Consider the following 15,658-nt stretch of genomic DNA (forward strand, 5'->3'; position numbering starts at 1 on the left):
AGGAGGCCCAGCTCTGAGGGAATGAAGGGGCTGGCTCCCTTCTCCCAGCAGGAGGAGATGGGTTTTCCCAGTGGCACGGCATGGGGAACTCCAGGATTTGATCTGATCACTGGCCGCGGGTAAGCAGAGCCCCCATGTCTGCCCCCTGCCTCGCTGCAGGGCTACAGCACGCACAGGGTTAAGGAGAGGAATGCGAGGCAGGGCTCTTTGCATTGCTGCTGCAGGCCTGCTCAGAGAAAGAGCCGATGTCTGTTTCTTGTCTCTCTGCCGCCTCATCCATCTCTATTCCAGTGACAGGCAGGCGAAACACAGGCTCCCGTGGAGGCTGACACAGCACCTCCCAGATGGGCCCGGGCTGGGGGGGAGCCCAGGCAGGCCTGCTCTCTGTGTAACCTCTGACTCAGCCCCCGTCCATCTCTGCAGCCTGTCCCCTGGGCTTTCCCCTCCTCTGTCTCCCGTTCTCTGGGAGATGGGGAGCTGGCAGCAGCGGGAGGACCGACCGGACCGGTGGCATCCTCCCAGCAGGACGGGCTCAGCCCCACACACCTGGCAGGAAGCAGAGCCCTGATCTGGGCCCGCCTGGGCTTCAGGTGTTGGACACTCAAACGCTCTACAGCTAGGGGGTTCCCAACTCTTTGCCCCTTGCGCCCCATGAAACCTGCCCCAGTATGTGCCCGGCTGGGGAAAGATCCTGGGCCCCAATTACTGCCCCAGTATGTGCCCGGCTGGGGACAGATCTTTACTGGAGAGTAAAGGAAACTGAGTCGGGTTTATGCGGAGCCAGGCTCGTCTAGCAGGGGGTGCTACAGGGCAGGCGTACCCTTTGACAGGTTGGCATGGGGGATCAGGCTGGATGGCCATCAGGGAAGCAGGATTCCAGTCAGGGCCTGGCGTATCCTTAGCACATTGATGAGGCCTTTCTGAGTGGTGCCCAGAGATGAGGGGAGAGAAAAGGCCTGGCGAGTCCCATCTACTGATAGGGAAGTGCCCAGCTAATGGAGGCGTGGCCAGTTAATAGGATGTTGGGGGTGATGGCATTGCTGCTGTCACAGAACGGGGTTTGTGGGGCAACAGAATTGCTCAGTAGTCCGGAGGCTACTGGAATTGGCCTAGAGCTTGCCCAGCCCAGCTTGCTGGCAGGGAAGGGAGCTGCCTCGGCAGGGAGTTGGCACTGCCTGGTTCTGGGCACTGAAGGAGAAGAGCGAGAGGATGGCAGCTTGGAGACTGGAGGGGGGAGGGAGCGGGGCGCCTCGTTCGGCAGTGTGTGGCCCATTGATGCCAATTCTGTGGAGGCGAGACTGGCGGAGTTTGGCCGAGCTGTGCCAGCCGCACGCAAGCTACGTTCCGTGGTCTGCAGGCACCGTGCCCTGTGCTCTCCAAGTGAGGGTGGTGGGGTGGGATCCAGGCGCCTCCAGGCCTCCCTCCCTTTTCCTTGCCCACCAGACGGAGCCCAGCCCAGCCCAGCCCACGCCTGGGATGGTGGGGAATCGATCTCCCTGGGGGAGTTACAGTGCCAGGACTTTCCCCAGTCTTTGCCCCAGGGGAGTGAGGTGTCAGGGGGGAGCCACCACACGGCTTGGGTCATTTCAGACTTTAGGGTCAAGTTCAATCCTGGTGTAAGAAGGCAGCGCATCGTCCACTGCCAGAAACGTTCTTGTGTCAAAAAAAGAACAGGAGGACTTGTGGCACCTTAGAGACTAACCAATTTATTTGAGCATGAGCTTTCGTGAGCTTTCGTGAGCTTATGCTCAAATAAATTGGTTAGTCTCTAAGGTGCCACAAGTCCTCCTGTTCTTTTTGCGAATACAGACTAACACGGCTGCTACTCTGGAACCTGTTCTTGTGTCAGTGGTTCTCCACCTATTTACCATTGTGGGCCGTATCCAATACTACCGGTGTGGCCCTGAGGCTGTCACATGGGCCGCAGGCTGAGAACCACTGCTGTAGATGGAGGTTGACTCTCCTGGAATTTGGACCAGCTGCTGCAGGTTGTTATTTGTATCACAGCTGAGACGTGAAATCCCAAGCAAGTCGCACTGCGCCAGGCCCTGTACCAACCTAAAGTGAGTGAGAACCCCTGCCCCAAAGGGCTTCCACTCCTAATGGACAAGTCAGCTAAAGGGGAAATGGGCCCAGGCAGGTCAAGTGATTTGCCCGAGGTCAGTCAACATGGCAGTGGCATAGCCAGAAATAAAACCCAGCTGTCCTGAGTCCCAACCCCAGTGCATGCCGCACAAGCTCTCACTGAAGCGGCAGCCTGCGGAGGTGCTAATTAAGGCAAAGCTAAAGGGCATTTGACTTCATGGATTAGCTTAACAGGCATTTTAAGCAACCCTAAATCAATCGCACACAAAACTAAAGAAAGATCTTCGGCCAATTATACATTTGTTTTACGGAAACTCCCCGCTATGGTGCGTTATGTATCACTGGCCAGATCCTCAGCTGCTGGAAACCAGCGTAACGCTGCTGAAGTCAAAGGCGTGATGTCGAGTGGTTCGCACTGGCTGAGGATCTGGCCCAGGGTTTAAATAAAACCCATCGAGAGGGTGAAACACAAATGCATCCCTCCTCCCCCCTTCTTGTCTCCTTCCCCCTCTCCCCCACAACAAAATCATTTCAAACGTCTCATCTCTGAAGTATTTGTACATCCAGTAATTCCCGTGATGCTGTTGGTGTTAAACGTGTATGCAGAAGAAACTGTGTGTTGTTAAACAGAGCCCCCTACAAACTGAGTTTCAGCCTGGAGTTGATTGTTGTATGTGCATTATAGCATTGTAATAAAACAGGGGCCGCATGCTCAGCGTGTTTACATCAGCAGAGTGCCACGTGTCAATGGAGCAATTGAGGACCTGGCCCACGGTTCGTAAAGTCAATTTGGACAAAGCCCCAGTGAGAGGAAGGATGTTCCAGTGGTTGCAGCACTAGCCTAGGACTCCAGAAACCCGCAGGCAATTTCCTGCTCTGCCACTGATTTCCTGTGTGGTCTTGGGCAAGTCACTTAGTCTGTGCCTCAGTTTCCCCTCAACTGTAAAATGGAGATAATAGCACTGTCCTACATCAGAGGCGGGTGAGGGTAAATGTATTACATATTAGGAGGGGGCACAGGTAATGGGTGACCTAGAAGTACCTGAAATGGATAGACACAACAGTTGCCCTACTGGACCAGACCAAAGCTTCATCTCATGAGCTCTCCTGTGTGACAGGGGCCAATACCTGATGCTGAAGGTATAAACCTACCTGACCACGCAGCTAGGGAGCACTTTCCACCCTAAAGCATGCATGGCAGTTGTTTGAGCTGGTGAATCTCCTTATAGTTGGTGTATCTGCAGCTGCTCTTCTAATTCATGTAAATCTCCCCTCTGGTTTTAAAATGCACTAAATTGAGGTTAATCAGCTCGCCGCTACCCTGTTCTTCCACAGCTCAGTTTAACCAGTGGCTGGTGGAATTATTTGAAATCTGCCTTTTGGTTGACTATTATGGGATGGGAGAAAGCAGAGGAATTGATACTGCGTCTCACTTACTATGCAGTATAATCATTATAAATAAATAATGACAGGTTTCAGAGTAGCAGCCCTGTTAGTCTGTATTCGCAAAAAGAAAAGGAGGACTTGTGGCACAATGTTACCTTTCCCCTTTGACCTGAGGATCTCAAAATGCTTAACACTAGCTGCCTAAACCTCACAGCACTGCTTTGACAGATGGGGAAACTGAGGCACAGAGCGGGGAAGGGGGCTTGTGTAAGGTCACCCAGTGAAACAGTTCTTAGGTGCCCACAAATCCTGGGGGTCCAGTGGGAGCTACTCCTGCTCCGTGGGGAAGTCACCCCACAAGGTAAGGAGTGAGGTGAAGAGAACAGACACTTTCCAGGCTATGGCACTAGACTGGGACTCAGGAGATTAACTGTAAGCTCCTCGGGTGGGGACTGTAGTACAGCACCTAACCCAATGGGGCCCAGATCTCACTTGGGCTCTCTGGGAGCTGCCTGGAATAGAGAGAATAGTTAATGATCTGGGTTCGGTTCCTGGCTCTGATGCAGACTCATTTAATCGCTCCAGGCCTCAGTTTCCCCTCTGTAAAATGGGGCGGGATAACACCCCTTCCTTTCTGTCTAGACGGAGAGCTCGTGGGGGCACGGGTTGGCTCAGTCTGTATCGTCCTGTACAGGGCCTGGCCCCACAGGGCCCCCACCCTAGAATCCTCCCGAGGAGAGGCAGCTCCCCCAGCAAGGGGGCGGAAAGGGGCGGGGTCAGGCTGGAGCCCACCCTTTGCATGGAGCTGGGGGCGCCCCCGAGCCCGCTGGAGCCGGGGAAGTGTGGGCTGCCCCTCTCCTCGGAGGAATACGGCGGCGGAGGGGCCGGGCTGGGCTGTGCCCGGGACCGAGCGGAGCCCGCGGGGAAGCCGGGGCCAGGGCGCTGCGCTCGGCCCATAGCGCCGCCGCCCCAGCTCCCCGCCCCAGCCCCGGGCGGCGCGGCCCGGCCACGGGCGTCCATGGAGCCGGGGCGCAGCGGGCTCGGGAGACGGGCCGCCGGGAGCGCCGGGGCCGGGCAGGTAGGAGCCGCCGCCGCCGCGCTGGGGGGCACCGAGCCCGCAGGAGCCGGGCGCTCGGGAGTCCCCGGGGGAGCGCCAAGGATGGGACCCGCATCAGGGCACCCCCTGGGGGACCCACCGCCCCTGCCCCTGGGGACCCGCATCAGGGCACCCCCTGGGGGACCCACCGCCCCTGCCCCTGGGGACCCGCATCAGGGCACCCCCTGGGGTACCCACCGCCCCTGCCCCTGGGGACCCGCATCAGGGCACCCCCTGGGGTACCCACCGCCCCTGCCCCTGGGGACCCGCATCAGGGCACCCCCTGGGGTACCCACCGCCCCTGCCCCTGGGGACCCGCATCAGGGCACCCCCTGGGGTACCCACCGCCCCTGCCCCTGGGGACCCGCATCAGGGCACCCCTTGGGGTACCCACCGCCCCTGCCCCTGGGGACCCGCATCAGGGCACCCCTTGGGGTACCCACCGCCCCTGCCCCTGGGGACCCGCATCAGGGCACCCCTTGGGGTACCCACCGCCCCTGCCCCTGGGGACCCGCATCAGGGCACCCCTTGGGGTACCCACCGCCCCTGCCCCTGGGGACCCGCATCAGGGCACCCCCTGGGGTACCCTCCGCCCCTGCTATAGGGATCCCCAACAGGGCACCCCCTGGGGTATCTACCGCCCCTTCCCCTGCTATTGGGGACCTGCATCAGGGCACCCCCCTGGGGGTACCCACCGCCCCATCCCCTGCTATAGGGGATCTGCATCAGGATGCTCTTTTCCATCCCAGCAGCCGGGTGTAGAGGCCATGGGGCTGTTTCTTTTTAAAGGAGCCCAGAGCTGGAGGAACAGTCCTGAACACCCCTTCTAGTGGCCCCCCGGACCTTTCCCCTCTGTCTAACACCCTGGGCCTGACGAAGTTCTCTCCTCCTTAGGGGTCTGTCGGCTCACACCCGGGGGTTGGCCTGTCTCCTCTTTCTAAAGTAGCCCCAGGAAAGAAACCCCTCTCCCTGGGGAGCTCTGTATTTCACGCCTCGCTAAAGCTTTCCTGGGTTGGAGCAGTCCTTCCACCCCAACTCCAGAGTGGTGGGAAAAGTTCCTCCAGATGGGGGGATTCCTCTGTGACCCCTTGGCGATCCCATCACGGATTGGTTCCTAATTCACTTAGCCCACCGTCCGATTCCCTCCTGTTTTGCTGTGTGTCAAAGAGGATCTTTTCGGGTGCTGAGTTTATTGGGCGCCTGCTCTTGTGCGGTGCTCAGTGGAGTCCGGCCAGGAGCCTGAATCTCTTCAACTCCCCCGGTCTCAGCAAAGACCAGCCAGCCCAGAGAGGGACCAGGTGAGGAGACTGGCAGTGATGCTCTGTCTCTCCATAGCATCGTCCATCCTAGGCTCTCAAAGCACTTCGGACTCGGGAACGAATTCAGACGCGCAACACCTCTGGGTGGTATTATCCCCATTGTGCAAACAGAGAAACTGAGGCACAGAGAAGTTAGTGATTTGCCCAAGGTCACAAAGTGAGGCAGAGCCCGTGAGTGGGCAGGAAGGAATCGGGCAGAAGTTGATCTGTGCTTTTCCTGGAGGCAGTGACGCAGCCGGGGGATGAAGGCGCATTTCCCAGGACCTCTGGGAGCCTGCATTGCAACTTTCCCCATGGCTGCGGACGTGTGAGCTGCGTCCCACCTGGGGTTGTTCCATCTGGCTTGCTTGAGAGATGGGGTCCCACATCACAGAGAGCTGCATGGTCACAGACTGAGCCCCCCCCTTCCCCCTCCCCAGGGCATGCACTTAAGAAACCTGTAACTCCTCTTGTACTGCCCCCCATCACACCCTGATAAGGTCACGTTGCTTTAGGATGTGACTCTGCAGTGGAGACAATAAGGGTGTGGTCAGCACATAGTTTTCACAAACCCTGCTGAAGGTCCCTGACTGGTGATAGGACAGAACCCGGGGAGCAGACAGCTGGATGTGTGGCTCTTACTTTCCTAGGGCAGGAGAAACCCTGATAAGATCAATGTGCTGGGGGTAGGGGGCCCACAGCAGAGACAGCGGGAGCCCTGCCTAGCCATTTCCAAAGGCCTCTGATAAGATAAGATCACCCTGCTGCGAGCTCTTTTCTCTCCCAAGGTTATTTGTTAACCTGCTGGATTCCTTGGCAATAGTGTTTGTTTAGAAAACAATCCACCCAGGAAGAGCCCGGGTACAGGATTCTCTGGGGGCTGGTGAGGAACCTAGCCCTACTGCAGGGGGCCAGTGTTCGGTCTAGGCTGGGAGCCTGTCTCTGAAGGTGTCAGAACCCTGCAGTGGCCATGACCCGTAGGCTCCTTCCTAAGCTCCATCAGTTAGTGGCTGGAAGGCAGGTGATGGGGAAAGGTCCCACCATCTGCCGTCTGATACCTCTCCAGGGTTAGGATGGTGAAGGGGAGTGCTTGCTGCTTCCAACAACAGCCCCTTGTGTCTCTTCCAAGGACACCCCTGTCAGCAGAGGGGGTGTCTCCGGGGGTGACCCACCAGACGGCTGCAGCTGCTAGAATGGAGGCTTTAGAGAGTGCTTGAGATTCTGCCACAGTGTAGGCTGACCCGGACTGGAGGCCTGTAAGAGACTAACCCTGTGAAACATAGAGACAGGAGAGACCCATTATTGTCCAGTTCTCCAGTACAGGATTGTTCTCTGTGGGAGAGTCCTTAGTGCTTTGTGGTGTCTAGCTTTAAAAATCCTCTGTACCAGGGCCACCATCCCTCCCATGGCAGACTGCCGCCCGTGCTCGTTGCAGCCCGTGACCCAGGATTCGTCCTGATGGCCCGGCTGCATTTGCCCTTCCCGCATGGAAGAAGAGAAGTTTTCGATCCCCTGGTCTGACCACGCCCTCTCTCCAGACCACTTCTGGAATTCCAGAGCAGGCAGAATGTTCTGGAAATTCGAGAGCTCCTCGCTGAGCGATTTCCATAGAACCTAGTTAGCTTGATCCCCATTGAATCCAACCGTGTTCAGTGAGGGTTCATAATTCCATCCTCTGAGCCCCAGTCATGCCCCGGCATCATATTAGATAATTCCCCCTCCTCTTCTGAAACCCTAGGCTTGAGTGGAAGTGTAAGAAGGCTAAGACCCAGAGGCCTGCTGAATGGAGACTTTGTAGGCAAGCAGGAACCGCGTCGTCCTCCTCACAGTCCTGACGCTTTGGTCTCCAAAGGGGTTCTGGCTCTTGGAGGTGTTCCACATAGTGCCCGTCTTTGGTACAGAGAGGCCCAGGGGACTGTTAGCTCACTGTATTGAGCTGCCCATGCAAGGCGTCCAACCAAGCTGAGGTATATGGGCACCGTCGAAATTCTGTGCTCATTGCCTGTAACAAAACCTGCTGCACATCGGTGAAGTGTGAGCTACACAACCGGAGAAGTTGACTTTGGAGTCATAGAGTTTCAGGCCAGACTGGACAACCAGATCTTCCAGGCTGACCTCCTGTACGTCACAGGCCACCAGCACCCGCACGCCAAACCCAACGACCAGCAAATGAGCCGGCTTCGGGTGGGAGGCCCCTGTTTCCCATGTCCCAGCTGGACAGGCTCTTCTCCTGGTTTGGCGACACCCTGCCTAATCGTTTCGTCAAATTACACCCAGTTCCCTCTTACTCCATGAACAAGCTGTAGGGGGAAAATACCCCCTTCCCTATACCCCCGCATCAGCAGCACTGTGATGGTGTCCTGTGCAACAAGGGGAAATCACTTGTGTGTCGGGCCGGGGGACAGTGCCTGGGGACTGCTGTACCCTCCCGTTCTGGGTGTTCTTGACATCAGTAGCCGGTTACAAGTCACCCAGGTGTAGAAGACAGGACCAGGGCCCTGCCAGAAGATGTTTACAATCTAAAGCCCGCTCTGGCAGGTGTTGCTCTCACGAGCTCGGACTGGCTGCGTGTGTGCCATGGGCGTTAAGGTCTTGCTTTTTGGAAGCTACTGGTCTCCACTTGGAGAGGTGCCGCTGCGCGGGTTTTCGCTCTGAGTTGTCGCTCGCGTGCTCCTTCTGCTGTTGTGACTCCAGTTATGCGCTTGTGTAAGTCTGGGGCCGAACCCTCCCGGCTGCCCGCGAGCAGGAGCAGGCCCTAACCGGGAGCTGTGAAATCAAGGGGCTGATGGATTTGCCTGCACGCCGGTATAGGGGGCCCGACAAGTGCTGTGCAAAATTCCCTTACACAGCTCCGCCGGTGCCCCTCAATCCTGCCCTGCAGCCCCCCTGCTATCCCAGCCCTGGGGCCTCCCCCAGGTCTGCCGGTGCCCCTCAATCCTGCCCTGCAGCCCCCCTGCTATCCCAGCCCCAGGCTTCCCTCCCTTACCCTTGCAGATGCCCCTCAGTTCAGACGGGGCCCCACACAGTGCCATCTGCTCTCGCACAGGTGGATCTCACACGCTGAGCACCTGTCGGGTGGTTTAATGCTTTGCACAAATAGGGAGTGGATGAGATTCAGAAGCTCGGTTTCTCTGAGGCCCCCCAGACCACAGGTTGTGATGAGAGGTGCTCGCCAGCCACACTAGCCCGACCTCTAGAGCTTAGGGGTGCTGTACTCTCTATTTCCCAGCCGATCGTCCCCCCTTTCCCTCAGATACAGCGTCCTCGTGTTCTCTGCCTCCTTCCGCCCCATGCCGCTGTCTGCACAGCCCCTCCACACCTGCCTCTCTTCTGGCTGCCCCGAGCTCAGACCGGTCCCCGGCTGCTCCAGTTGCTGCGGCAGTGGGTTAGATAACTCCTTATCTCAGCGCAGCCCTGGCCCAGTGGAGTCGGCCCCCTTGCTCAGCCCCTGCTCTGGCTCCTTGCATCTGGAGCCGAGATTGCGGGTCGGCTTTTCCGGCTCCCCTCCCTTCAGAGCAGCGGCTGCCGGGGATGCTGGGGCTTGCGGGAGAATGAATCCGGACAGGTGGCCTCACTCTGCCTTCCCAGCTCCCCTGCTGTTCTCATGATGACCTGGTTTTGCGGTGGGAAGCTATTCCATGTCTTCCTGTCCAGCGCTGGGAGGGGCAGCTTTTCGGTGTCTCAGCTGTGCTCATTGCTGGGGGGAGGGGGGGGGGCTTCCTGAGGAGAGGCTGCTGGCCACGTTGTTTATCCCTCTCCTTCGCCTGCTGCTGGATGATGACATGTGCCCCTAGGGAAAGAGAGGGTAGGTCGCATGCAGTGTCAGGGCCAAAATGCAGGGGCCTTGCTGGGCAGAGAAGTCAAGGCCAACTTCTAGCAGGGGAATAGACATGACTAAGGCTGTTTGAATCCTGATCCAGAGCCCGGGAAGGAAATCCAGCTAGCAGGCTCACCTCCGGGCTTTGTCTCCTGCTCCTCTCTGGGTGGAGTGAGAGAGGTTTGTACTGAGCCGCCCCCCCCGCCCCCTCTAGTCTCCCCTCACCTCCCAATGCAGATGAGCACCTGCCTGGGGTGGGTGGCAGGATTCTGAGGACCTGAGAGCCTGGACCAGCCTCTTCAGTACCCTGCCGTGGGTCAGTGAGAGTGAACACGGATGCACAGTGCTTGGTACGGTAGCACCGTGTCCAGGGAGCTTTCGGTCCGCCCTGTCCATGTGCAGCTGGGCCCAGTGCACGTTTAGGAAGCAACAGACCTGGCCAAGCCGTATCTGTTCTGGGGCTCCTAATTTGTCCCATCGACTCCTTCCCCTGCTATAGATCATTCTGTATTGCACGGCTACCAGCGCTGTGGCCAGATCCAGTTCAAAGGTGCTGAGCAATGGGGTTCCCACCCCTTCCCTTTCAGAGTCTGGAGTCCTGTTAGAAAGCCAGGCATGCTGGGAGAGCTGGTTGCAACCCGGAAATGCCCAACGTAGCTAAACCAGATGGGTGTAGAAATACAGCCCAGGGCTGCCGCACGATTTGGTGGTATGGGGCTGCACAGTCCGGATGCTGCTGTTGGTTCACAAGTTGCCAGGCGCTGCTGTGTTATAAAGGAGGCCCTGTGGGCCGTTATTGGGCTCCCCGACATGGTAATTGTTATAGGGTGAAGGCCGAGTAGATCGCTTTCCTCGACATAAAGCCTTTTCTCCCTGTTAATTTCACCCTATTTACGCTGCTGCTCAAATCCCCTAATGCTCCTTCCAGCCCCCTTGCTGCAAGAGCAACCCACAGTTTTAAAGTCCTCACTCCAATACAGTCAAAACCAGTTTAGGATTCTCGCCTCTGACCTGGTTCCAACCAACTTGGGTGAGTTGGGTCCACATAGCCAGGGGTGGATTAGGGTTTTGTGGGCCCTTGGCCAGAGCAAGTGTGGGCCCCTCCCCACCTCTTCTGCCTGCATTCCCCGCCCCCCCCCCCCCCGCCCAGGTTCCCACCTTCTGTGCTCCAGCGGGCTTCCCCCGTTCCACCTACCCCCCCAGGGCAAGCCTCCGCTCCCCGTCAGGAATACATTTTTCTGGAGCCCCTGGGCACGGGCCTCGTTAGCCCAATGGCTAATCTGCCACGGCACATGGCAGCTGTGTTTTACAACACAACTGTGTATCTGTTTAGAGCGTGTATCCTCCGCTACCACGCTTCCTCTTTGTAGCCGTGCATCCTGGGAAAATCGGGGCAGCTACCCCACCGCGTCCTAGCAATGGGGAGAACGCCTGGAAGATGTACACACATGGCACCAGCAACATGGGGCAATGGACTGTGGGACGTTCTGCCACAGGGAGGTCTGAGAAGAGGGAGGAATGGCCTGCTCAGATATTCAGGCACCATTACTGTCACGTCATTAGTGTTGGGCTTCCAGAGTTCTCCATGTGAGAGGCAGGCTGCCCTAGCGGATGGAGCGCGGGATCTGGCTTTGGGGGATCTGGGTTCTAGTCTTGTCTCTGCAACTGGCCTGCTGGGTGACCGTGGGCAGGTCACACTATAGCTCTGTGCCTCAGTTTCCCCTTCTGTAAAATGGGGATAATGATACTGACCTATAGAAAAGCTTGATATTGTTATCCCTAGTGTCATTTTGCAGCATAGATATTGTCCTGAACCAATGAACAGGAATCATGTGCCAGCCACCAGCAGTGAAGACAGGTTGTTACCAGCTGTGGTACTGAACTGAGCATGAGCCACGTGGTTTGCAGATCCCCACTGCATCGCTGGCGGGTCACATGCTCTGGTCCCAGATAGGGCCCCGGCTTCTCCCCCTTTGGTCGAGATCAGCTTTGGAATTCTCTTGCCGTGGACCCTGGGATGGAGACACAAAGCTGGGCCGGCAGTGTTTGGCTTCTGAGTAATTCTGTTGGTTTTTATGATGGCTTTGAATTGCGTGAATTATTTAACGTGCAGACTCCGTGACTTGCTGGGAGAGGCTCCGGCTGGGCTGGTGCAGGCAGGGTGGTGTGTGCGGTAGATGGCGGTTGCCTTTAGGAAGAAAGCGAGACACTCCCTGCCTTCTTAGGAGCGTCCGAAGGCCACAGCCTTAGGTAGACTGGCCGCAGGGCTTGATAGCTCAGATACCACGGTGATGGGCACAGTATACAATCCTTGAGAGATAAGGTGGGGGAGGTGATATCTTTTATTGGACCAACTTCTGTGGGTGAGCGAGACAAGCTTTTGAGCTTACACAGAGCTCTTCTTCAGGACTGGGATATCGTTGCTGTCTCCTGGCTACTTGGGGGCCCACAGGAAATGAGTTGGGTGTCATTGTTCCCTTTGGGCTTTGTGGAGTGTGCGGGGAGCCCGGCACCTCTCGGGGCCGGCCTCTCGGGAATGAACATCGGCACCCCGGCGCTCCGCCATCACGGCTTGTGTCTTTGCTCTCAGCAGCAGCACTGGGCAGAGTGAATGCCCCCGGGGAAGCTGGCACTGCCCGGCGCCTTTCTCGGGCGCGGAGGCCTCTCGTCTCTAGGGCTGTTGGATCTGGTGCCTGTTCACCAGCGCTGGGTGCCCTCAGCAAACCCACCCGGCGCTGCGAGTACTTTATGCAGAGCACGCGGTGAAAACCACACGTGGCCTTACGCTGTCAGAGCGTTGTGGCCACAGATTCGCAGACGCTGACTTGGAAGATAATTGCTTACAACTCTCTAAAACATGTAGGGGACGGCATGTTTCATAACAGCAGAACGCCCCTCAGAGGCAGGAAAATGAGCCCTGTTTCCTTGTCTCTGTAGTTTTTTTCCCCCCACTTCATCCCAGGTGAGCCCCACGGATTTATTATGGTAGGGTTAGTCGTGAACCGGGAGATGCATGCATTAGTTTGTTGTTGTAGGGGTGCTCTTCCACCGGGAGCTGCATCAGAGGTTTCTGACGGTCAGGTTGGTCGTAGGCTCTGTGTGCTGGTTTGTTATTGTAGGGTTGCACATAAGGACAGAGTGCCACACACTGGTTTGTAGGGATGCTGAGAGGTATGGGCTGCTGCACACCCTCGTTTGTTGCTGTAGGGTTGGTCTTAAATGCTGAGCTGCGTTCAGTGGTTTGCTGCTGTTTGCCTGTTCCAGGAAATTGTCGTGGAAGCCTTTGTCTTGGGGATATAGGGCAGCTAGGGAATTACAAAAGGTGTAAGGAAAAAAGGGGCAATTGATGGTATGTTTCCCCCCCTCCCCTCCTTTGTCAGTGCCCCTTTAAAAAACAAACAAAAACCACCCAAGGCTTTTATGTCTTAAATGCAAGAGAAATGTGTTTTGCAGTCAGGATTGTGCTGGGGTAAAACGGAGTCTGTTTCACAAGATAACAAGGCCTCTTGCAACAACAATCCGGGATTGGGCTAAAGAAGGATTCACCCCTTCCTCATCCCAGCCCGCTCCTCTTGCCAAAAGCTGTATAAATTCTGGTCAGATAAGTGTCCAGGTGGTCAGGGGCTTCCCAGAGTTCTCAGAGGCTCTTAACACTGCAGATTTCCTGTTGAGATGCTTCTGAACCACAGAGTTTAGGTCTGGATCTAAATGTTCCTGAAGCCTGAGAGCTTTAGATCCAGCGCGCCGGTGTGGGAATGGGCAGCTGCACACTTCTTGTCTTAAATGGCTTCCTTTATTCGATTAAGGAAAAACAATGCAAAGAAAGAACAAAAGTAAAGTCTCAATCAGAAAGAACGTGGTGTGTGCCTCCCCACTGGAACAGGCCACAGCAGCAGCTCTGAGAGCAATATGGCTGCTGCCTCTGCATGTAGGTGAATTTCTTAGAAATGTAAAAGTGCAGGAGGCAGAAAACAGACATCGCCATTTCCAGTGTACGCAGCCCACCGAGCATGCTGCTGAGTATCTGATGTTGCCTGCTTGCGGCTGGGTTGGAAAACAGAGAGAGAAAAACCATTCTTATGGGATAACAGCCGTTTCACTTCCGGCCCTAGCCAAAATCAGGTAGCGCAACAGTGGAAAAATGGTTTAAAATGCAAGTTAAGAAGGTTTGGGATGAGTAATTTTGGGCTGGTCCTTATTCTACCCTGGCCAGTTTGCCCATCCCTATGATTGCTGCACAAAATAATGATGTAACACTGAAGGTTTATCTGTGAAACATTTCTACTGTGTTTTCTTAGAGGGCGTCTCAAATGCCAGGTGTTCCTGATCAAGCGAGCTGGGTGGCAGTGGCTTGATGAGCTGGGATTTGTTCTCCCGGATCTAAGTTTCCCTTTTTAAAAAGTCTCAGATCCCTCGTGATTGCAAAGAGCTTTCAAAGTGGGACCAGAGTGAGAGTGCTGTAGCGATATCTGCCTTAGGCAGCCTGAACTTTCCCATTCATCTGAATGAGATGATGAGCAGGGGGTTGGACTAGATGACCTCCTGAGGTCCCTTCCAACCCTGATATTCTATGATATGATGAGATGTTGACTCTGAAACCTAACAATGGTTAACTCTCAGCATTGTTAACTGTTTCACTGCTGATCGAGGCATGCAGTAAAGGAAACAGTCTCACAAATTATGGAGCGTGCTGTGAGTGGAGTCTAGTTTGAGTGTCCAGGGTGTGGAACTTGGTCTGTAGCTTGGGGGAGTACCACAACATTTGTTTCCAATTCAGTCCCTGACTTTCCCTCTCCCCCAGAGGTAGCATATCAGTGTCAGGCTTCAGAAGAGAGAGAAAAGGCAAAAAACGGGGGAGGCGATGAAAGAAAAGGGAGAGGGCAATGTCGGAGCAGGGAGGGTTGCAATTCAGGGGTGTTAAGGGGCCAGTGAGACAGGCTAGAGGTCTTGAGGGACAACAGAGAGGTGGATGGTTGGACAGGAAGAAGATGTGCAGAGATGGATGGGTGGACAGGTGCTCCAGGTGGAAATCTGCAGAACCGCACTTGAGCTCTTTGCCTTTCCACTCTCATTGCTTGAATGTGCCAAGCAGGCCGTCCCATCTGTTCCTCATTAGGAACGCGAGGCCTCGGAGAGATTAATTTATGCTGTGCTGCTGTCAGCTCTGGCAGAGAGAAACTCGTGGCACAGACGTTGGTGTCCCTGTCCCACCCTCGCCTTGCCAGTCTACCTGGCGCCCAGAACCCTGCCGTGGTGTTAAAAGCTCTGATGATTCATGCCTGATGCCAAGAACTCCTCCCTGGTGCTGTTCTCCCACTCCTGGAAACCAGGATCTGCACCCTTGCGCTGGGAGCCCGATTCTGATTCACTAAAGCAGCTCTGGCGCCAGGAAATCCGCCCAGCTGCTGGTAACTCCACCTTGGCACCAATAACCCAGCCAGCCTGGAGCTAGCAATATGATGTTGGCACCGGTTACGCGCCCCGAGGCCGGTAACGTGATCCTGCTCCGTGCCGTTACGCCACCCCGGCACTAGATATGCGTGGCACAGGGCTCCCCAGCGGAAAGAAGCAGGGCGTGTCTGTGACGCATGGGGAGCTCTGAGCAGCAAACCTCAACGACCGGCGTCCCTCCCTGAAAACAGACCCCCCCATGCCCCCCGCCCGCAGGGCCACGTTATGATCACTTTACAAACGCAAGCAGCCCCTTTGGCTCTGCTGGGGTGTCCGCTGATTGCAGCTTGGCCCCGTGTGTGCACGAGATCCCTGAGGGCTGGTAACACAGCAGTGGCCCGTAGCCACCCTGGCACTGGCCTGGCAGCATTGGATAGAAGCGAGCGCCTCTCGGGGGGAGATCCAGGAACTGTGCTGTGCCATCTGTCCGTGTGCTGGCATCTTCCTCCCGTCTCTGGCCATGGGATTCTGGCACTGTCTGCTTTCTCCTGGGGTTGGTAATCCGGTCATGGTGCCAATCCCTCC

The 15,658-nt window shown here is 56.4% G+C and overlaps 1 protein-coding gene across 2 annotated transcripts in view; it reads left to right on the forward strand.

Annotated features, from left to right (window-relative positions):
- Positions 1 to 4,442: 4,442 nt before the first annotated feature.
- Positions 4,443 to 15,658, forward strand: part of DOK4 (docking protein 4) — a 41,882-nt gene continuing 30,666 nt past the window's right edge. For both annotated transcript variants that reach the window (XM_073307417.2, XM_073307418.2), the window contains exon 1: positions 4,443 to 4,549. The gene's annotated coding sequence lies outside the window, so the exon portion shown is untranslated. The remainder of the gene's footprint in view (positions 4,550 to 15,658) is intronic.

Source organism: Lepidochelys kempii, chromosome 12 (assembly GCF_965140285.1).
Source record: "Lepidochelys kempii isolate rLepKem1 chromosome 12, rLepKem1.hap1, whole genome shotgun sequence".
NCBI lineage: Eukaryota > Metazoa > Chordata > Testudines > Cheloniidae > Lepidochelys > Lepidochelys kempii.